This window comes from Asterias amurensis, chromosome 4 (assembly GCF_032118995.1).
Source record: "Asterias amurensis chromosome 4, ASM3211899v1".
Taxonomy (NCBI): Eukaryota; Metazoa; Echinodermata; class Asteroidea; order Forcipulatida; family Asteriidae; genus Asterias; species Asterias amurensis.
This window is the reverse complement of record NC_092651.1, coordinates 21,883,441-21,901,306: the sequence shown is the minus strand read 5'-3', so window position 1 is coordinate 21,901,306 and position 17,866 is coordinate 21,883,441. Positions and strand designations below refer to the sequence as shown.

Genomic DNA, 17,866 nt, shown 5'->3' with positions numbered 1-17,866 from the left:
ATCCCATGGGGAATTAGGTGTGCATGCATACAGGGGCTCCAGCGTTGATATCTTTAGTAAACCAACTCTATTTGAATCTTGGTATCCCCAGTTCACACCCTTTATGTTTCTTAGATATTCCCCGCACAATCACATTACGTCGCAGGTGTTACATGTGCTTTAGCAACATGCCGGCGATGTTTCTTTAGATCAGATGGACTATTTTTTTATATGGAGTAAACGGATGAAATACCACTTGGTGAAGATGGTGTTGGAAGCTTTGCATGGTGTGGAGAATAAGAGCGACTATAAATATCAATATAGATAGTAAACTTGCGGGTACAACCATGGGTAAAAACTCTTTTGAAGGAGTGGTGGCTCTGAAAAGAGCCGGTTTGGTCCCGACGTTCCGAACAGTATTCTCCTGCAGAGTATACTGTTCGAAACCCATGTTAAAAACTCTTTTGAAGGAGTGGTGGCTCTGAAAAGAGCCGGTTTGGTCCCGACGTTCCGAACAGTATTCTCCTGCAGAGTATACTGTTCGAAACCCATGTTTTTACCCATGGTTGTACCCGCAAGTTTACTGTTAATATTTATATTTATAGTTGCTCTTACTTGGTGAAGATAAGGAAAAAGCTTGTGGGAAAAGTTTAAACTATAGTGTTTATAGAGAAGGTATCTGGCGTGCGCAATGCTGTTGGCTCCGTTTGAATGTAGGGCGGTTGCGATCATTCTCCGTTGGATAAACTTTCTTCGCCCATCGAAATTTGTGAAATACAAGAGTGACGAATGAAGCTGAAACACTTAATGCAAGGTTTTTTACACCAGATGAAGCTAAGATTCATTCTGTGTTTGTTTTGTGATTTTTTTCCTGTCTTCTCCATGATCTTTGAGATCCAGTTCCAGTCATTCACATTTTGCGGGGGAGTGTATACCGTTAAATGTACAGTCAACTCGGTCCCCAGTCAATACCCGCCAATAAACCAATCTTGGGAATACAATTAAAAAGTATACGGTATTTATGTGTTTGCTTATTCAGGGAAGATTGTAAGAAAATTGAATGACGTCATCGTGATTACGTCAACAGGCCTTCAACAGGAGACTGTATATTGACTGACCGTCACGTGGTAATCTTCTGTTACAAATATAAACGCTGATTGGTTTAACGGTCTTATGGTGATCCCAAGCTCCCCTCGTGTAGATCAATTTTAGAAATCGATTCAATTATGAAATCAGTAATCCTTGAGATGTCCTTTTGTTCGACAGTTTTCTGTTTCTCTGTTTGTTTGGAAGTCCACTCTTGATGATTACACTCGGCGATTTCTATCTTCAATTTGGCGCCATTTGTTTGAGATAATTTGTCCATTTCCCGCCGTCACCGTAGTGGGGGATAATCAGAACTTACGTCGAACCCTGAATGATGAACCAACGTGCGTTCACCAGCAGGAATGCAACGCATCAACCAATCACAGGACGACCTTAACTTATCTATCGACCTAGAAGCTCTTACAGATATATTTGGCGGGAAGTTATATTTTTGGCGCGAAGTTATTGCCTGATGATTTCCAGTAATGTTAAAGTGCTGAGCGATATTTTTAGTCAGTCGGTGTCAAGTTATAATGCCCTTAATATCGTTGGGTGGTGATTAAGGAGCCCCATTTCCAGTGAACCTACATCTGAAATATTGCATTAGAACGAGAGAAATGATTCAAGACTCTAAAGGAGTAAGACAAAGTCCTGAAGGGAGAATTTGATTAATGTTCAGCTGGGAAAATATATGTTTCTCCTCTCGGCATTTGACTGGCAGTAACTTCTCCTTGAATAGCTAAAACAGCTTGCCTAGTATCAACAACCATTTAGTAATTTCTTTATAATACCCTTAAGGCGATCGTGACAAAAGTGAACACAAAACCAAAAAGGAAAAAAAATGGATTGACACAAGACAGTCCCGTGAGATTTGTTGGGAAAAAAATACAACCGGTTAAAAAGCAAACACCTAATCAAGTTATGCCCAACCAATAACAGTACGCTAAAAAACATATAAATGTAACTGTGTGTAGGTATCTGGCCCTCTCAATCTCGCGAGAGGGAAGGGGCGTGGGGTAAAGAAGATGGGGGGGTTGTCGATGCAAAAAAAAAACAAGTGTAATCCCCTCTTGTTAAAGACATCATTTCTCTGCTGTTCACATTAAGTTTAATGCAGTCTTAAATTGTTATGGCGCACTTTCTTGTCATTGTATCCAAAAATCGGTATCCGCTCACGACAATGTAAACATAATATAATTTTGGTTGATAACCTATTTCTGTTAAGCAATACTTGTACTTAGCAGGCTTTATGAAATTGGGCCCAGTACATCATTGACCAATAACCGATCTGGTTGGTTGTGTTATCAATCTTGCTTATTCCTTCCATAAGCTAAAAATGCACATGAGTAACTTAAACTAACACGAAAGAATCTGTACCCCCACAAACAGCACAACTTGACACATACAGACCTTTTTACAGTTCTCTTACTTTTCACACCCTACTGTCACTAGCAATTTTTGGTGGACTCTGACCATCCACTTTGTTTGCTTCCTGTCAATTTTAGACACTTCAGTCCCTGTGACCACAGCTATATATGCAAACCCCAGACCTCACCCGCCAATCACAGATATTTTATTTTTACAGTTCCTGACCATTACCACGGCGATGTAGCTTTAATCATACCCCGTTAACTTTACTGGTCGCAAAAAAACTCCCCAATCTTTAAATCGGTTATCACAATATTCGCAGATATTGCTACGCCACACGTTATAATACGATTTGGTTCGTCTAGTTTGGCGGGTAAGTGACGATCGGTGTGATACCACCTTCAGATTGAATTGCTAGTCGGTTGAATTCCTACTCTGGCTGCTAGCTGTAGCTTTCCTTCCCCTGATGGGCAACACACAATGTGTAAGATCGATGGAACAGCCCAAAGTGCTTCGAACTTGAATACAGACGACATCGACCTTATCTTCTTGGGTATATTGAAGACTCTTGAAGACTATCATCAAGAGCTCCTATAAGAAGGGTCTAGATTGCCTTCTGGTTATGTTGTTGTTGTTGTTGTTGATGTTTTTAATGATGCTGTTGTTGATGTCGTTGTTGTTGTTGTCGTTGTTGTTGTTGTTGATGTTGTTTTTATTGTTTTTTGCTACTGCTGATATATACTGCTGTTGCTGTTTATTAATTACAGTGCCCGCTTAACACCTTATATTTAAGAATGGGGATTTATTGAAACCGTTTTGCTTCCTGAAAGTATTAATAAAACCACTGTCGTCCTAAGAAAATATTAAACAACAATATGTAATCCTCGCCTTGCTTCAATACAGGTTTCTCACATTTGTACTAATCTTTCATAAACAACAACAAAAACAAAAACAACAACAACAACAACAACAACAACAACAACAACAACAACAACATTAACAGCAGCAGCAACGACAACAACAACAACAACAACAACAACAACAACAACAACATAAACAACAACATAAACAACAACATAGCAACGTCAAAAACAACAACGACAAAAAACAGCGCCAAGGTTAAAAACAACAGCAACGAAAAAAACAACAACATAAACAACAACATAGCAACGTCAAAAACAACAACGACAAAAACAGCGCCAAGGTTAAAAACAACAGCAACGAAAAAAACAACAACAAATACAACAACGACAAAAACAGTAACAACAACGCCAAGTTAACAACTCTTTGGTGAAGATAAATAGAGCTACCGGAGCTGACCTCAGCTATACATACTTCTGTTTATACTGGGTGCGTTCGTTAAGCTTCCCTGGGTCGACCCCGGTGTGTGGCGTTTTCTTTTTCCAGGACGAACGTCATGGGGAAAAAAACCGTCATACACCGGGGTCGACCCAGGGAAGCTAAACGAACGCACCAACTATTGGTGAAGAATAAGTCAAACCTATTAACCGTAGATATCATCTTTATCTCATGTCTCATTCACCTTTTCGCAAGTTGCGCAAGCGCAAACATTTAATGAGGTGCATGCTGGTCTAGCTAACGATCAAACTTGACCGCTAGATGTACCAGCATGCACCTCATTCACCGCTTCAAGCGCGTGTCTCGAGTACTTTGCGATAAGGTCTATTAAACCACAAACCACTAAGTTTAAATGTACCAAATAATTTTAATTGTGACCCATTAGAGACACGTAAACATTTGTTGACGAAACACATTTACTTTTATTTTTCACAGGGCGTTACATACAATGAACGTCAGCAATGGCGTCAAATTCTTGGGAACGTAAAGAGCAGGTCACTTTCCTCCGCCATGTTAAAGAGAGTTGTCTCATCCAATCAAATAAGGTAGGACATTGTTTCTATTTAAACCCAAAATCGGTTCGCTTAAAGGCACTGGACACTATTGGTGATTACTCAAAATAATTGCTAGCGTAAAAGCTTACTCAACAGCTTACTGGAGAGCTGTTGATAGGATATTTAAACAAAACATTGCGAGAAACGGCTCCATCTGTAGTAACGTATTTCTGAGAAAGAAGTAATTTCTCACTAAAATATTTGAATTGAATTGAATTGAATTCAGCTGAAAGCACACAGCTTTGTGCGACAAGGGTGTTTTTTTCTTCCATTACTCTTTTGCAACTTCGGTGACCAATTGAGTTCAAGTTTTCACAGGTTTGCTATTTTATGCATATGTTGGGATACACTAAGTGAAAAAAATGGTCTTTGACAATTTACAAGACGTGTCCGGTGTCTTTAAGGTGTACCACTTTAAGAATCGCCACTAAGACGTAAACATAGTCACGTGTTGAGATGAGAGGATTCACTTTGGCACTTGCCTTTTTAAGGATGTCGGCGGATTGTGCCTTTATCGCTTCACCTGGGGTGCTGGTTCAGTGGCGCTTCTGTCCACCACACTAATTGCGTTTCATAAGACGATACATACAAACGCTGTAATTATCTGGCCATCTGTCTAACACTAATGCATACATCGTTACCCCACCAAGCAATCAGAGTTTATTTTTTTCTGATAAGCGTCAGAATGTCTTTCAGGATTTTGTGTTTTAACTTGTATGTGACTAATGTGTGATCGCCACGATTTCTGTCACATTCTCCCCCCTGTTTTTTCCTGTCGAGTTGTTGGCAAATCTGTGCACATGATTTCCTGTCGCTGTGATACTCCGAAGTGGCTAATGATCTCGCTTAAGGGCATCGATTCCCTTTTTTTTTTGTCGGTGGTTTTAGGAAATGGAAAGGTCTCACATGAATCATTCACCTTTGAGAAACCACTGAATATAACGGATCGACTTCACATTTCTATACATGAAACGGTAACCGTATAAGAGCTTTATATTTGGTTTGCGTTTAAAGGGGTGTGTCTACTTGCCAGGTAGATTGTGTCCGGTTTGAGAACTTGTTTAGCTTCAGGGCCCAATTATATAGAGCTGCTAAGCACACAAACTTGCTTAGCATGACATTTTCTTCCTTGATAAAAACAAGATTACCAACCAAATTTCCACTTGATTTTCAGGATATTAAGCAAACAACACCTGAATACCAGTAACAAGCAATATGCCACAAATGGAAATTTGGTTGGTAATCCTGTTTTTATCAAGGAAGAAATTTCATGCTAAGCAAATTTTTTTGCTTAGCAGCTCTATGAAATTGGGCCCAGAAGAGCTACAATGTATGATAGCTACAATGTATAATGGGTATCTAAACAGCTCTGATGACGGGTAACTCACCAGCCAAAGAAATAAGCATGAACACATTTTGACATTCATGACCTTAATCAGTGTCCTAACCACACATCTTCATTTGGGAGGACCTAGCGGGGGCTGAGACACACTTTAACTGGTAGGTATTGTTGATGTTTGGGACCATTCACTTGAGATTTATTTTTCAACCTCATTTGTCTGGGGAAATGGCTCTTAGCCCCGCCCCTATGTTACCCCACTGGCCCCTACCCGTTATAAAGTACTTTGTGGATGATCCTCATTCTGGATATGTTGTCCGAGTGGTCACTTTGTTTCAGTTGATCATGGGTCGATTTTATATGACAACTTGGCGAGACTGAATTGAAGTAAACAATGATCGACGTGACATTGAATGAAAGAATGTACGAATAATAGAGCATTAATCTGTCCCAAGTAGTAAATTCATTGTCTTGTCTGGATGTGACGTAAACTACACGTTGTAAAATAACTTGGATAAATGCTAATGAAATCAAACGGTATCAAGCTTTGTTAGTCAACACATTGTTTTGTTTTCAAAATGTTTATTTTCAGGTACTTTATCAATTAATTCGTTCTCAAAAATCACAAATGTCCCCATTTAGTGAACTTTGTTTGTTTGTTTGTTTGTTTGTTTGTTTGTTTGTTTGTTTGTTTGTTTGGGGTTTCTCTTTTGCATAATTTCTTGTGCTCAATCTCCGTCTGAGGATGTTCGAAGGCGCGAAGATTGGAGCCCCTGAACGGGACAGTAAACATCTTAAACAAAGACATGTATAAGCTTTCTTTTGATGTTTATGCAAATTAGCAAAAGAAATACAAAAAGTAAATTATGCTACACAAAACGACGTTGGTGTATACAGCACAAAGCTGAAGCATGCTGTTGTTTCATCCTGCTTTACATTAAAGGAACACGTTGCCTTGGATCGGTCGAGTTGGTCTTTGGGAAGCGTTTGTAACCGTTTGTTATCAAATGCATATGGGTAGAAATATGTTTTAAAAGTAGAATACAATGATCCACACAAACATGCCTCGAAATTACACGGTTTTCCTTTTACCTCGTCGACTGACACGGTCGCCATTTATGGGAGGCAATATTTTGACTTCCATAAATGTTAGTTCGCAAAGTAAAAGAAAAACCACGCAATTTCGAGGCAAATTCGCGTGAATCATTGTGTTCTACTTTTAAAGCATCTTTCCAACCATATGCATTTCACAACAAACGGTTACAAACGCTCTTTATAGACCAACTCGTCCGATCCAAGGCAACGTTTTCCTTTAAACCACAATTCAATCAAAATTGTTCACTCACTCAACCCCCCCCCCCCCCCACCACCCATTGCTGTAATGGGCTTCTTACATCCTGAGTGATCAAGGATGAGAAGAATCAAGGAACTCCTCTACCTCAGCTCTTACAGCTGTCTTCATCAAACTCTTAAGAAGATGATTCCGTACCCGACTGTACTCTCCACCCACATAGAGAGGCCCTTAACTTTGGAAAGTGAGACGCCCTTGGACTCATGCGTAGTGTTGACATTCTCTCGGGTTCGCTCGAGAATTTTTTCAGAGTCTATTTTTTTCTTCTTCTTCGTCTTTTCTTGCCAGTCTCTGAGTGTAGTGTAGCACACAGTATCGCTTACCCCCTGAGCACGGGATGATGGTTAAAAGCTCCCTGTAGGCACTTCCCATCCCAGTGGTAAGCTCTATTTAACAGGGAGACCGTGAAACGCGTTGGTCCGCCTGACGAGAAACTACGAGTTTGATCACGATCTTGCTAAATCGGAAAGTTTTCGGTTACGCGCTTGAGTGGGTTGTTGGTTTTCCGCAAAAACAGGGACCCACCCCGGGTTAAATGCGCGGGTTGGATAAAAGCGGTTGCTTTTGAAAATGGTCAGCTGCCACGTGGATTGGGTTACCCTCGAACGAGGTGTAATGACCGGTAGCAGGCTACTTCACGTCAATTGCCTCATGCCAAAATAGTACTTCGTGATTTTGACATAGATTTCTTTGATGTTTACGATCATTTGGGGATTTTAAAGTGTAATTTAAGTTGTGTATACGAAGGGAAAGTGAGAACATATTCGTGGAAGTAGAAATCGTAGGTTAAGTTGTAATGTAGAGAAAGTTAGGATAAATCGTCTTCTTAGAAGTATAGGTTCTCCGTGCAATTTGTATTGTTTTTTTGTCAAACTGCTTGTAGATATTTTGAAGTTCCTGGTCAACGGGGTTCAATGATCAAGAGTGGTCATCAAATTATTTGTTTTCGTTTTCTAAGTTTTGATTTTTGACTTCTTTTTTTCCCCCAAATTTTAATGCATTTTTCATTTAAAGAACTGTTTATCATTACTGATATGAATTTGCCATTAATCGCCTTGTAGTTCTGAGCATACGAAATGTTTACTTGGATGATGCTCATTTTAAGAAAAATGTTAGAGATTAAACTTTGAGACCATCAACTTTAATCAGTAACAGTGTATCTTTGTTCCATGGTTCAGTTGATTAAAATTAAACATCCTCATGTTCTCAGTTCCACTTCGAAACCATCGCTTCGAAATACTCATGAAGGTTCTCCACTCGTAAAGATGTTTTTAGTACCTGAGTTGAAGGCTGTGCTATATCCATAAAATAACTTCTATATTGACAACATGCACCTCGCGTGATGACACCAAGAGGTCATCGCAGGGTCATGCATTTTACCGCTTTAATTTGCGAGACTTGAAAATAAACGCGGGATGCGCAGCTGGGTGTCCTAAACCCATGCTGGGTGCACGTGTGGAAGTTAGAGCAAGATAGTGGTCATTATTTTCTGGTAAGAAGAGTTGGACGAGGTTGAACATTGCTTTACTGTCTAAGATTGCCAATGTTTTCTTACGTATTAAGATAAAATACCTCCAGTGTAGATGGATTTTACCGTCAAGAAGGACGACCTAACTTCAAGTTGTGATCTTTGTTGTCGTTTGTGTTATAAAGTATCACTTTGTGGACATTTCGGAATGTGACATTTTCATATTTTGTTCTTGTTTGTGCAAGCTAGAAACCTTACCCAAAAAGATGACAGTATTAAGTTAGTTTGTATTGGACATTTGACATTCACATAGGTTTGTACAGTGCATATCTAATTTCTAATGTCGATGCACAATATAGACATTCACTGTATAAACCTATGTCAATGTCCAAGTCAACTATATCGAAAAATAAACATTGAAATTCGCTGTACAAGCTTATGTGGATATCCAATGACCAAAATGAAAATTTATACATACTGGTCATCCCAAAATGGGACCTGGCTATGTACCATTCCACCTTAATTTGATTGGCTTGATTTGGATAGATGGGATCAAGACCGAAAACAAATAAGATGGCTACAAATTTGTATTTTGAGTATAGCCATGAAATACGAGCCTCTGACCTGAACAGGAATTTGAAATGAACAGGACATGAAAGATCAAACAACATTTGTATTTCTCCTTTTTTTTTAGATGACAAAATGGGGTTCATGGGTCCAACCAATTAAATTTATCGACTTTTCTCACTGGTTCTATTTTCGTCTTTTTGTTATTTGATGTAAAGAAGTTTTCAAATACCTTTTCGAGGCGACTTTGGAGTCAGAGCAAGGTCCAACCAAACCGATGATGATTCTCTAAAAATATCTATCATGGCTGGAGTGTTTACCTTCTTCTGGTTGAGTTTCATAAGTAAGAATAGCCAAATTCCTCGCTGCGTCCTTTGAATGGTTTCCTAAAAGCTTTTCCCTTGACCCTTATAACCGAGTGTACTGACCGTTCAATTATAGCAGGACCCATGACAGTCGAGTTGAACCACACCGTAAGGAAAGCCCTCAACTCAGCGGTCAATTAAAGATCGTCTTCCCCATCAATTCAAAGTCGCCCCTCGGCCATTCCGAGGTAACTTTATTTTTATTTTTTGGAAAGCTAAACCTCAAATCATCATTCGATCGTTCCGAACTTGACCATTGGACAAACCAAAGTCATCCATGTACCAATGAAAAGGTCGCATTTTGAATGTACTTAGTTAATAATCCAATCAAAAGTTGCCGTTCGACTGACCCAAAGCTATCAACCAATCAGCTTACTTGATCAGCAGGAATGAAAACTTGCCTTCACCTGAAGTCACCCACCTTCGATCAAATTAGTGTCACTCATTGGACAAATCAAAGTTATCCATCTACTAATCAAAAGGTCGCCTTTCGAATAAAAATAAGTTGATAATCCAATCAAAAGTTCGACCGACCAAACGCTATCGACCAATCAGCTATCTCGACTAGCAGGAATAAAAACGTGCCTTCATTGGAAGTCACCGACCTTTAATCAAATAAGTGTCACACATCGACCAAACAGAAACAGTCACTTATTCCTAAGTTGCCTTTTTTGGCGGTTGATTCGCAAGAAAATGAAGTGAACGTGACATTGTATACGTCAAAGCGTCTCCACTGAAGTTACTCCTTGTCCCTAAATACAAAAAAACATTCAGGTATTTTGTCAAAAGATAACAAAGCCCCGGGCTATTTTAAGAGAACTTCTATATAGAGTTTCTAATTACACCTTTTCAATAAGTATGGCTAATACTCTTGATGTCTTAACTCCTCTCAAGTTTCCATCATGGCAGTAACTTATCTCAGAGAAAGCCATCAACGCAGTAAATTATCTCAGACACATTTTTCTGTCTTCATTCGTGGATTACGGTACCCTCTAATAATTTGATCATTAATGAGTAACCATCAGTAACTTATTTTAGATAAAAACTTATTCTTCTTTCTGGTGTGAATGACCATCTATATTTTGAACGATTCCAAGTCATAGAGTGACAAAATTTCAGTGTTACCGTACTATAAGCAAACCCGAATAAAAGAGAAAGGTAAACAACAAATGCATGTATGGGAAGGTACCATTTTGAAAGTAACTTCAGATAAACCTGTTATTTTTTCGTACCGTCTCGAACGATACATGGCCAAAGAGTGGCTGATTTTCAGGGCTACTGACTATGCACAAACCATAATAAAATGGAGAAGGGAAACAACGACTGCATGTTCGTAGAGAAAGTTACGAAGTAACTTATCTGATATAAAACTTATTCTTCCTTGGTAGATTAATGTAACGTATGTAATTTGAACTATCAGGTCAAATAGTGGCATTTATGCCCAAAAGTGACAGAATTAAGGGCTACCGTACTATACACAACCCCTAATAAAAGAGAGAATGTAAACAACAAATGCATGTTCGTTGAGACCACTCCATCATGACAGTAACTGATATCAGATAAAACTTGTTCTTTCTTCGTACCGTCTTGAACGATACATGGTGAAAGAGTGGCCGATTTCAAGGCTACCGTACTATTCACAACCCCTAATAAAAGGGAGAATGTAAACAACAAATGCATGTTCCTAGAGATAGTAACCATCATGGCAGTAACTTAAAGTAAAACTTACTCTTCCTTGTGACGATTACACCGTCTATATTTTGAATTTTACCAGTTTAAAGAGTGGCAATGCCAAATAGTGACATATTTTTAGGGCTACTGTACTACTCAACCCCTAATAAAAGGGAGAATGTAAACAACAAATGCATGTTCGTAGAGACCGCTCCATTATCCTACAGAATCCAACCCTAATCCGTTCATCAATCTGACCATCCTCCCCTAACGATAATCCTTACTTACGATGATCAAGCACGTTGCACGGATACAACTTGACCAAGTAATGGATAGGGATAGGGGAGATTGATTCAACTTTCTTCTCTTACTGTATACACTGTTGCAATTTTGGGGCACCTCACTGCCTATAAACGCACCTTTTATAATTGACGTCATAAATTAGCCTTTGGAAGGTTGCACTGATGGGGTCAAACAAAAAGGAGGTCTAGCTATTCAAATGAGATGGAGAGGCACATTTCAAAAAGCCAAGATGCTCCATGTCACATCCGTCTCACCTCACTTAATCTTGTCTACTTTTTTGTCATATGCACTTTTAGTACTTTAATGTAGTCTTTCGAATTAGTATAGATCCGCAGTACAGTTGTCTACCGTGCTAGCGAGACACGTCTTCTATTGTCTTGTGAGTTGGACTTCGACTATACTTTCAGAGTTTGCTGGTTTAAAGTATAAGAGACCACTCAAAAAACAATGTCGTGGAGGTGCATTACTTTGAGTTATTCATTTGGTTATTGGAAGCCTGTCGTCTAGTTATAGGAAAAATCGTAAATCATAAAAGTTTAAATCAGTGTTCACTCTCTAGATGTGTATTGTCGTCATCATTATACGATAAGATAATTGCAGAATAAGATTAGAGTTGTTAAACTGAACTGACAGCGAAACTTGAACTAGCCAATTCTTCAGTATATTTATAGTCCACCCGAACACGGACCCAACCTATTACATGGAACACCCAAAGGGCATTACTGTATAACACGGCGGCCATTTTGAATTTCGACGCTCACGCAGTTCTATGAATTCGCTTGGGGGATTTAGGATGAATGGAATGATTGATGGGGTTCCTAATCCAAGCTTGTGATGAGTACATCAGAAACGGAGAAGTATACTCTGGAAAGCTTCCTTCAGATGAAAAGGATGCCGACAGATGTAGATCCCTACCCAAATTAGTTGTTGAAAATCATTCCCGGCTGGACTTGTTCCAAGAAGGATATCAAATAAGTGTCCCATTTTAAAAACAAAACAAAAACAACACTCGCGATGAAGTTACCTCAGCGGCATCTCCATTTCTTGTCTACCCCGTGTACATTTGTTCCTGATTGATCACATAAAAAATATATTCCCAGAAGAAAACAAAATCAAATTATATACAGTGTCACTTCCGATTATTCACATTTACTCTAATATACCTTGTTTGAGATACAGCTGCCGCGTAGCGAAGCTATAGCATTCAGACCTTTAACCTAACGACATTTAGATAGTACCAAGAGTACACAGCCCCAACCAAAATAACGATTTGGGGGAATAAACGCCTCACAATGAAACCCCCTTGCTCAGGTTGGCCTCATCTGAACCCTTTTAAATCTTCTTTTTCCCTTCACAGAAACACCTCCAGTAACTAAATATAGGCGGGTGTGTGAAATCTAACCCGCTTTGTGCAATGACATACTTCCCACTGTTCAAGGGAAAATCAATAGTACTTTTCCCTGCAGATTCTTGTCGCGCAGTGAGTATTGACTGCTTGTGGAAAATTAAGGTATCGTACATACGAGCAAACCGCAATCCTGACGTACACATCTTCCTTTGTCTTGTTCTTTTAAGCACAAATTAAGTTCCCTTGTTGATTAGGAGATTCCTTTCTTTCGTATCTTAGGCGTAACTCGTGTGCAAGTTTACAAAAGAGAAAATATAATTAGCTGTTGCAATCTATACCATCAAAAATGACATAATGTTACCAATGCAAACATAATTTAATGCCCTGGGCATAATTTCATAAAGCCTGTAGAAAGCACAAAAAACATTTGCTTAGCATGAACTTTCTTCCTCCATAATACAGGATTACCAATCAGATTTCCATTTGTTGCAAATTGCTTGATACTGGTATTCAGCTACTGTTTGCTTATCCTGAAAATCACGTGGCAATTTGGTTGGTTATCTTGTTTTTATCAAGGAAGAAATTTCATGCTAAGCAAGATTTTGTGCTCACAGGCTTCATGAAGTTGGGCCCTGATGTTTCGACCTAGCAGAGTCTTGAGCAAATATTGTTATTTGCAAGATAAGTTTGACAAAAATTCTATACTCAAAATAAATCTTCTTTCGATATTCCAGCCTCCCTCCCAATAAACCATCTTGTGACGTCACAAGCCCCAAAACAGTGCCCTTACCGAGGTAAATGAAGGCATACCATTGGCTACCGTTGTTCACGTGTGCTCGTTTGACCTCGGAGATGGCGGTCGATGCAAGGATCAGTGTTACTCACTTTTAACAGATATTACTTGTTTTTGGTGGTGTTTAACTTTTTTCTTGTAGTTTTCCTTTTTTAAAACAACCGCACAACATCGGTAAACAGTATTGTCCAAAGGCCCACACTTCGTGTCATCAGAGTCGGGAGAAAATAACGGGAAAACCCACCCTTGTTTCCGCACGTTTCGCCGTGTCATGACATGTGTTTAAAATAAATATGTTATTCTCGACATCGAGAATCGATAATTGTTTTAATATGTTTTCAAAAAGTAAAGCATTTCATGGAATAATATTGAAAGGGAAGTCTTTCACCATTACTTTCTGTAAACCCTGTAAGTTATTTGTAAATCTGTGAACTTTTAGTTTTTGTTCTGTTCAGAAAGTGTCCAATGGCTTTAAAATAACAGCTCACAGTTTTAAATTTGAAGAAATCTTATCTTATAAGACAACAACGGCTCTTTTCAGAGACAACACTCTTCCCCAAGCACATCTACACACGGTTGTTCTCGTTAATTTGCTAGTTTTACAGCTCATTTTATCCTAACCATGCAAAGCTTCAAACAGCACTTTAATGTATTTAAATGTACAACGAATGCATTAATCGCTGTAGCGGTGTAGAACAAACTCTTTCTTTTTTGTAGGCTACAAAACTACTTCGATTCATAAGTTGTGTATTAAAAATATTTCTTGAATCATAGAGAGTAACCTCATAGAGAGTAAATCACAGCAAATAGGACTAAGTTAGGACTAGAAATAGCGGCTAGCACCATACACAGACAAAAAACTCTAGTACCCTGTATCACTCTTTAGTCTGGTGTCACATGCACCTGCTGATGAAGTAATACATCACCCGATATACCATTTACAAATTTATAATGTTGGCCATCAAATATGGACAAGTGTTACCAGACACCAGCAGTCTTAGTCTGGTGGCCATGTTGGTAACGGTGTCGATGATATCAACATACCATCCATCCAGACCAGTGGCCCCTATATTGGAGCGTAGTTATCACGCACATGGAAGTAGTTGACATTTTTAAAGTTTCATCACGTCTGGGGTCAACTTTATAAAACTGTTAAACATACACATACACCATCACACTCTGTTGTTGGCTGACTGTGACAAGTCAGCTGTGCCGCGCCAGTGCCAGATGTCATATGGGGAGGTTTTGTTCTGGGATAGTTTCTTGTATCTTGAAATGCAGAAACAGTTACACCTTAGTCTCTTGTAGAAATTGATATTGAGCCAATGACACTCAGGATACTGTCGCTTGACTTAGTTTCTAGTTTTCCGAGAAGAAACTGTTCCCGGCCAAAACGACGCCACCTTGGGCCAAGTTCATAGAGCATAACAAAGGCAGCAAAGCAGGACAAAGCCTGCTTACCAGAATAAGGTTACAAGCAAAACCTTTTATGTCACATGTAACATCTGTGTACGGTATCCTACTCAGTTTTGCTTAGCAGGTAGTTGTTAAAGTCAGATTGAATTTCAAATTCACGTTTTACAAAACGGGAAATTCATTTCGGCCTTTACAACAATAAGTTAGGAATACATCACACTTACAAAAGCATAGATGGTTATGTACTTAAATTGCTCCAGGGGAACCATTTCAGAGCATACACATATACATACAGCCACATCTACAAACACTCTAATGAATAAAAGAAAGGACACTAACAGTAAACAATGTTTTGTGTTTTCAAGCACAAAATATGTGAAAAGTGGCCCACGGGTGAACACGCCATGTGAGTGGCTCCCTATATATATTATCTTAGCAGCTATAGGTGTTGAGCATAGAAACCCATGAAACCAATTATAACAGCAGCTTAGACGTAAAGGTTACCAGTCTCATACAGATATGATAACTAATACCATTTACATAGTCAGATATATCTCAAAACGTCTGGTGCTCATTACATTCACTTGCACCTGTTGTTATAAATCATGATATTATTATGATTTATTTGCCATTACAAAGAGGAATATAGCTCGGTGAAAATATTTATGTTTTCCTCGTGGCTCGGTGGACTTTCAAAAGATTATAGGGGGAGAAAAAACTTGCGGTTAAAGCTCGGTGGAAAATACTTGTTTATTTATAATTCAGTGAAAGCATTTGTTTGTTTGTGGTTTTATTTTATTGGTTTTGACTTTCAAAGGATTAAGAGAAGACCTGGCGAGGAATGTTTATGATTGTTTATTAGTTTGGCTATCAAAGTTTTTATGTTTAGCAATAAAGCTTTATTGAGTTGGCGTTCTATTGGGTTGTAATTGATCCAGTCTATAAACTCTACTCTGTCCACCCACAAAAAGAGTAAGTTATTGCTTCCTGTTCATTCTAAAAATGGTTCACTTCGTGAAAAATTTACTTTGCATATCATATAAATAACTATATACTTTTTCATAAAAGAAAATAACTTCGTGAATAATGAATTATCTATATAATATATTTAACATGTTTGAATTCCTTTGAAGAAGGTATAGTTTGGATCAAAAGCTGAGGCCATCTCCCCTACAACGTTTTTTTTTTAAACAATTACTTGAAAACTAATGCGTTGATGACGTAATGAAGTAGTCCGACCTGAACATGAATTAGAGTAACCTAGATGTCATATGAAAAATGAGTTCAGTAAATGTAAAAATTCGTTGCAATAGTTTTTGCATCGTAAGAAAATCAACCTGATTTTTAACACATTACAAAACCTCTAACCTCATTTAAAAGATGACGAAAAAGACAAAACTGACATATATTTGCCTACCGCAAACTATTGTGTATTAGTTTTCTCTTTACTTGTACAGGTAAGTTATTTATAGTTATAAATTTTGAATCTTGCCAACCGAGTCAGATAGATTTAATCAGACTGAAAATTGATTAATTTACTGTAGTCAAAATAGGGTTAACGTACAGGGAAGGCGTTCAGGTTTCCCTAATTCAATCAAATTAACCATTCACAATCCAATTATTTATTTATTTAATCATCAAAACAAACTTTGCATCTATCGCAAGTATCATAGTGTAATTGAGCTTTTCTTATTAGGTATGCATTTATTTTTTCAAATTCCTAAATGGGATTTCCAATGTTTTTATTGGTGTGGGAGTAACTGCGAAAAAAAAAAAAAAAAACACGCTAAATCATGCGACGAAGTGGGTGACAAACAAACAAACCAATAACAACATTGGAAATCCAATTTATGAACTTGATAAACAAACGTTCCCCATAAAAAAGTAAATTACATTATGACTTTGTTACATGATTCACGATGACAGGTCAAATTTCTTTGGCGGGAAAAACCGGCGGGAATAGTGCTATTTTTGTAACTATCGATCCGAGGTTTATATAGATGCACTGCCTGCATATCAAGTTGCATAATTTAATTAAATTCTAGGTCGTAATTCTTTTGACAATTGTGAGTTTTGTTCCGGGATGGCTGGTGCTACTGTGATCACTTTACAAAGAAAAATTCGCCATCTTCTTTTTTCCCCTCATTTTTTTTCCTTCATAATATTACTCATGAGCCATTGATTAGGGCAGACAAGAAGGGCTTTGGTTCTTTATTCATTTTAATCTTGTCGTATAGGCCTATATTTTTATGTTTTATTGTTGTGTTAATTTCATTTTAATAATCACATTTTAAGTTTACTTATTTTTATTTATTTATTTATTTATTTTTATTCTACGGACAATACAATAACAACAGACACAGGTCATCCAGGGAAGGGCAAAGGCAATAAAAATGTCATCAAAAAAGGATGTGCCCTTCAAGACCTAGCTCATAAAAAGGTAAACATTTATATACTATACATTACACACTCTAAAACTGTAGTGAAATTTTAAACAAAGTTTTCACGCCTTAATGTATTTCTTTAAGATTCCCTGACTACACGTAGACTGTGATTAATCATTAAGAAACGCAATAATCGCGTGATATGAAGTGAAACTAATAAATCTTGCAAATTAATAATCAAAACGGAATCCCATATTAAAATTTCTAACTATCATATCATCGCACGCAACTTATTAAAAAGAAGCTGACCACTATTAATTACCACTTATTTGCATTTGTAATACCATACAAAAAGTACTGACCGTGTGGAGAAAACATACACACAAATACGGAATGTCCACACAAACAAAAAACAATTTATAGTCTTATTAATTAGGATTGAATCAAGTCAAGTGTTTTTTTACATTGTGGAGTGATCCATGTAATTGCCTGATTGGTGTTCTTGATTGGAGTGT

At 38.0% G+C, this 17,866-nt stretch overlaps 2 protein-coding genes across 2 annotated transcripts in view; one reads left to right on the top strand and one right to left on the bottom strand.

The window, feature by feature from the left end:
- Positions 1–17,866, top strand: part of LOC139936015 (uncharacterized) — a 135,344-nt gene that overhangs the window by 78,967 nt on the left and 38,511 nt on the right. Inside the window, exon 4 of the mRNA XM_071930713.1 lies at positions 4,228–4,337. The gene's annotated coding sequence lies outside the window, so the exon portion shown is untranslated. The remainder of the gene's footprint in view (positions 1–4,227; positions 4,338–17,866) is intronic.
- Positions 1–17,866, bottom strand: part of LOC139936012 (guanylate cyclase soluble subunit alpha-2-like) — a 73,488-nt gene that overhangs the window by 40,316 nt on the left and 15,306 nt on the right. The window lies entirely within an intron of this gene.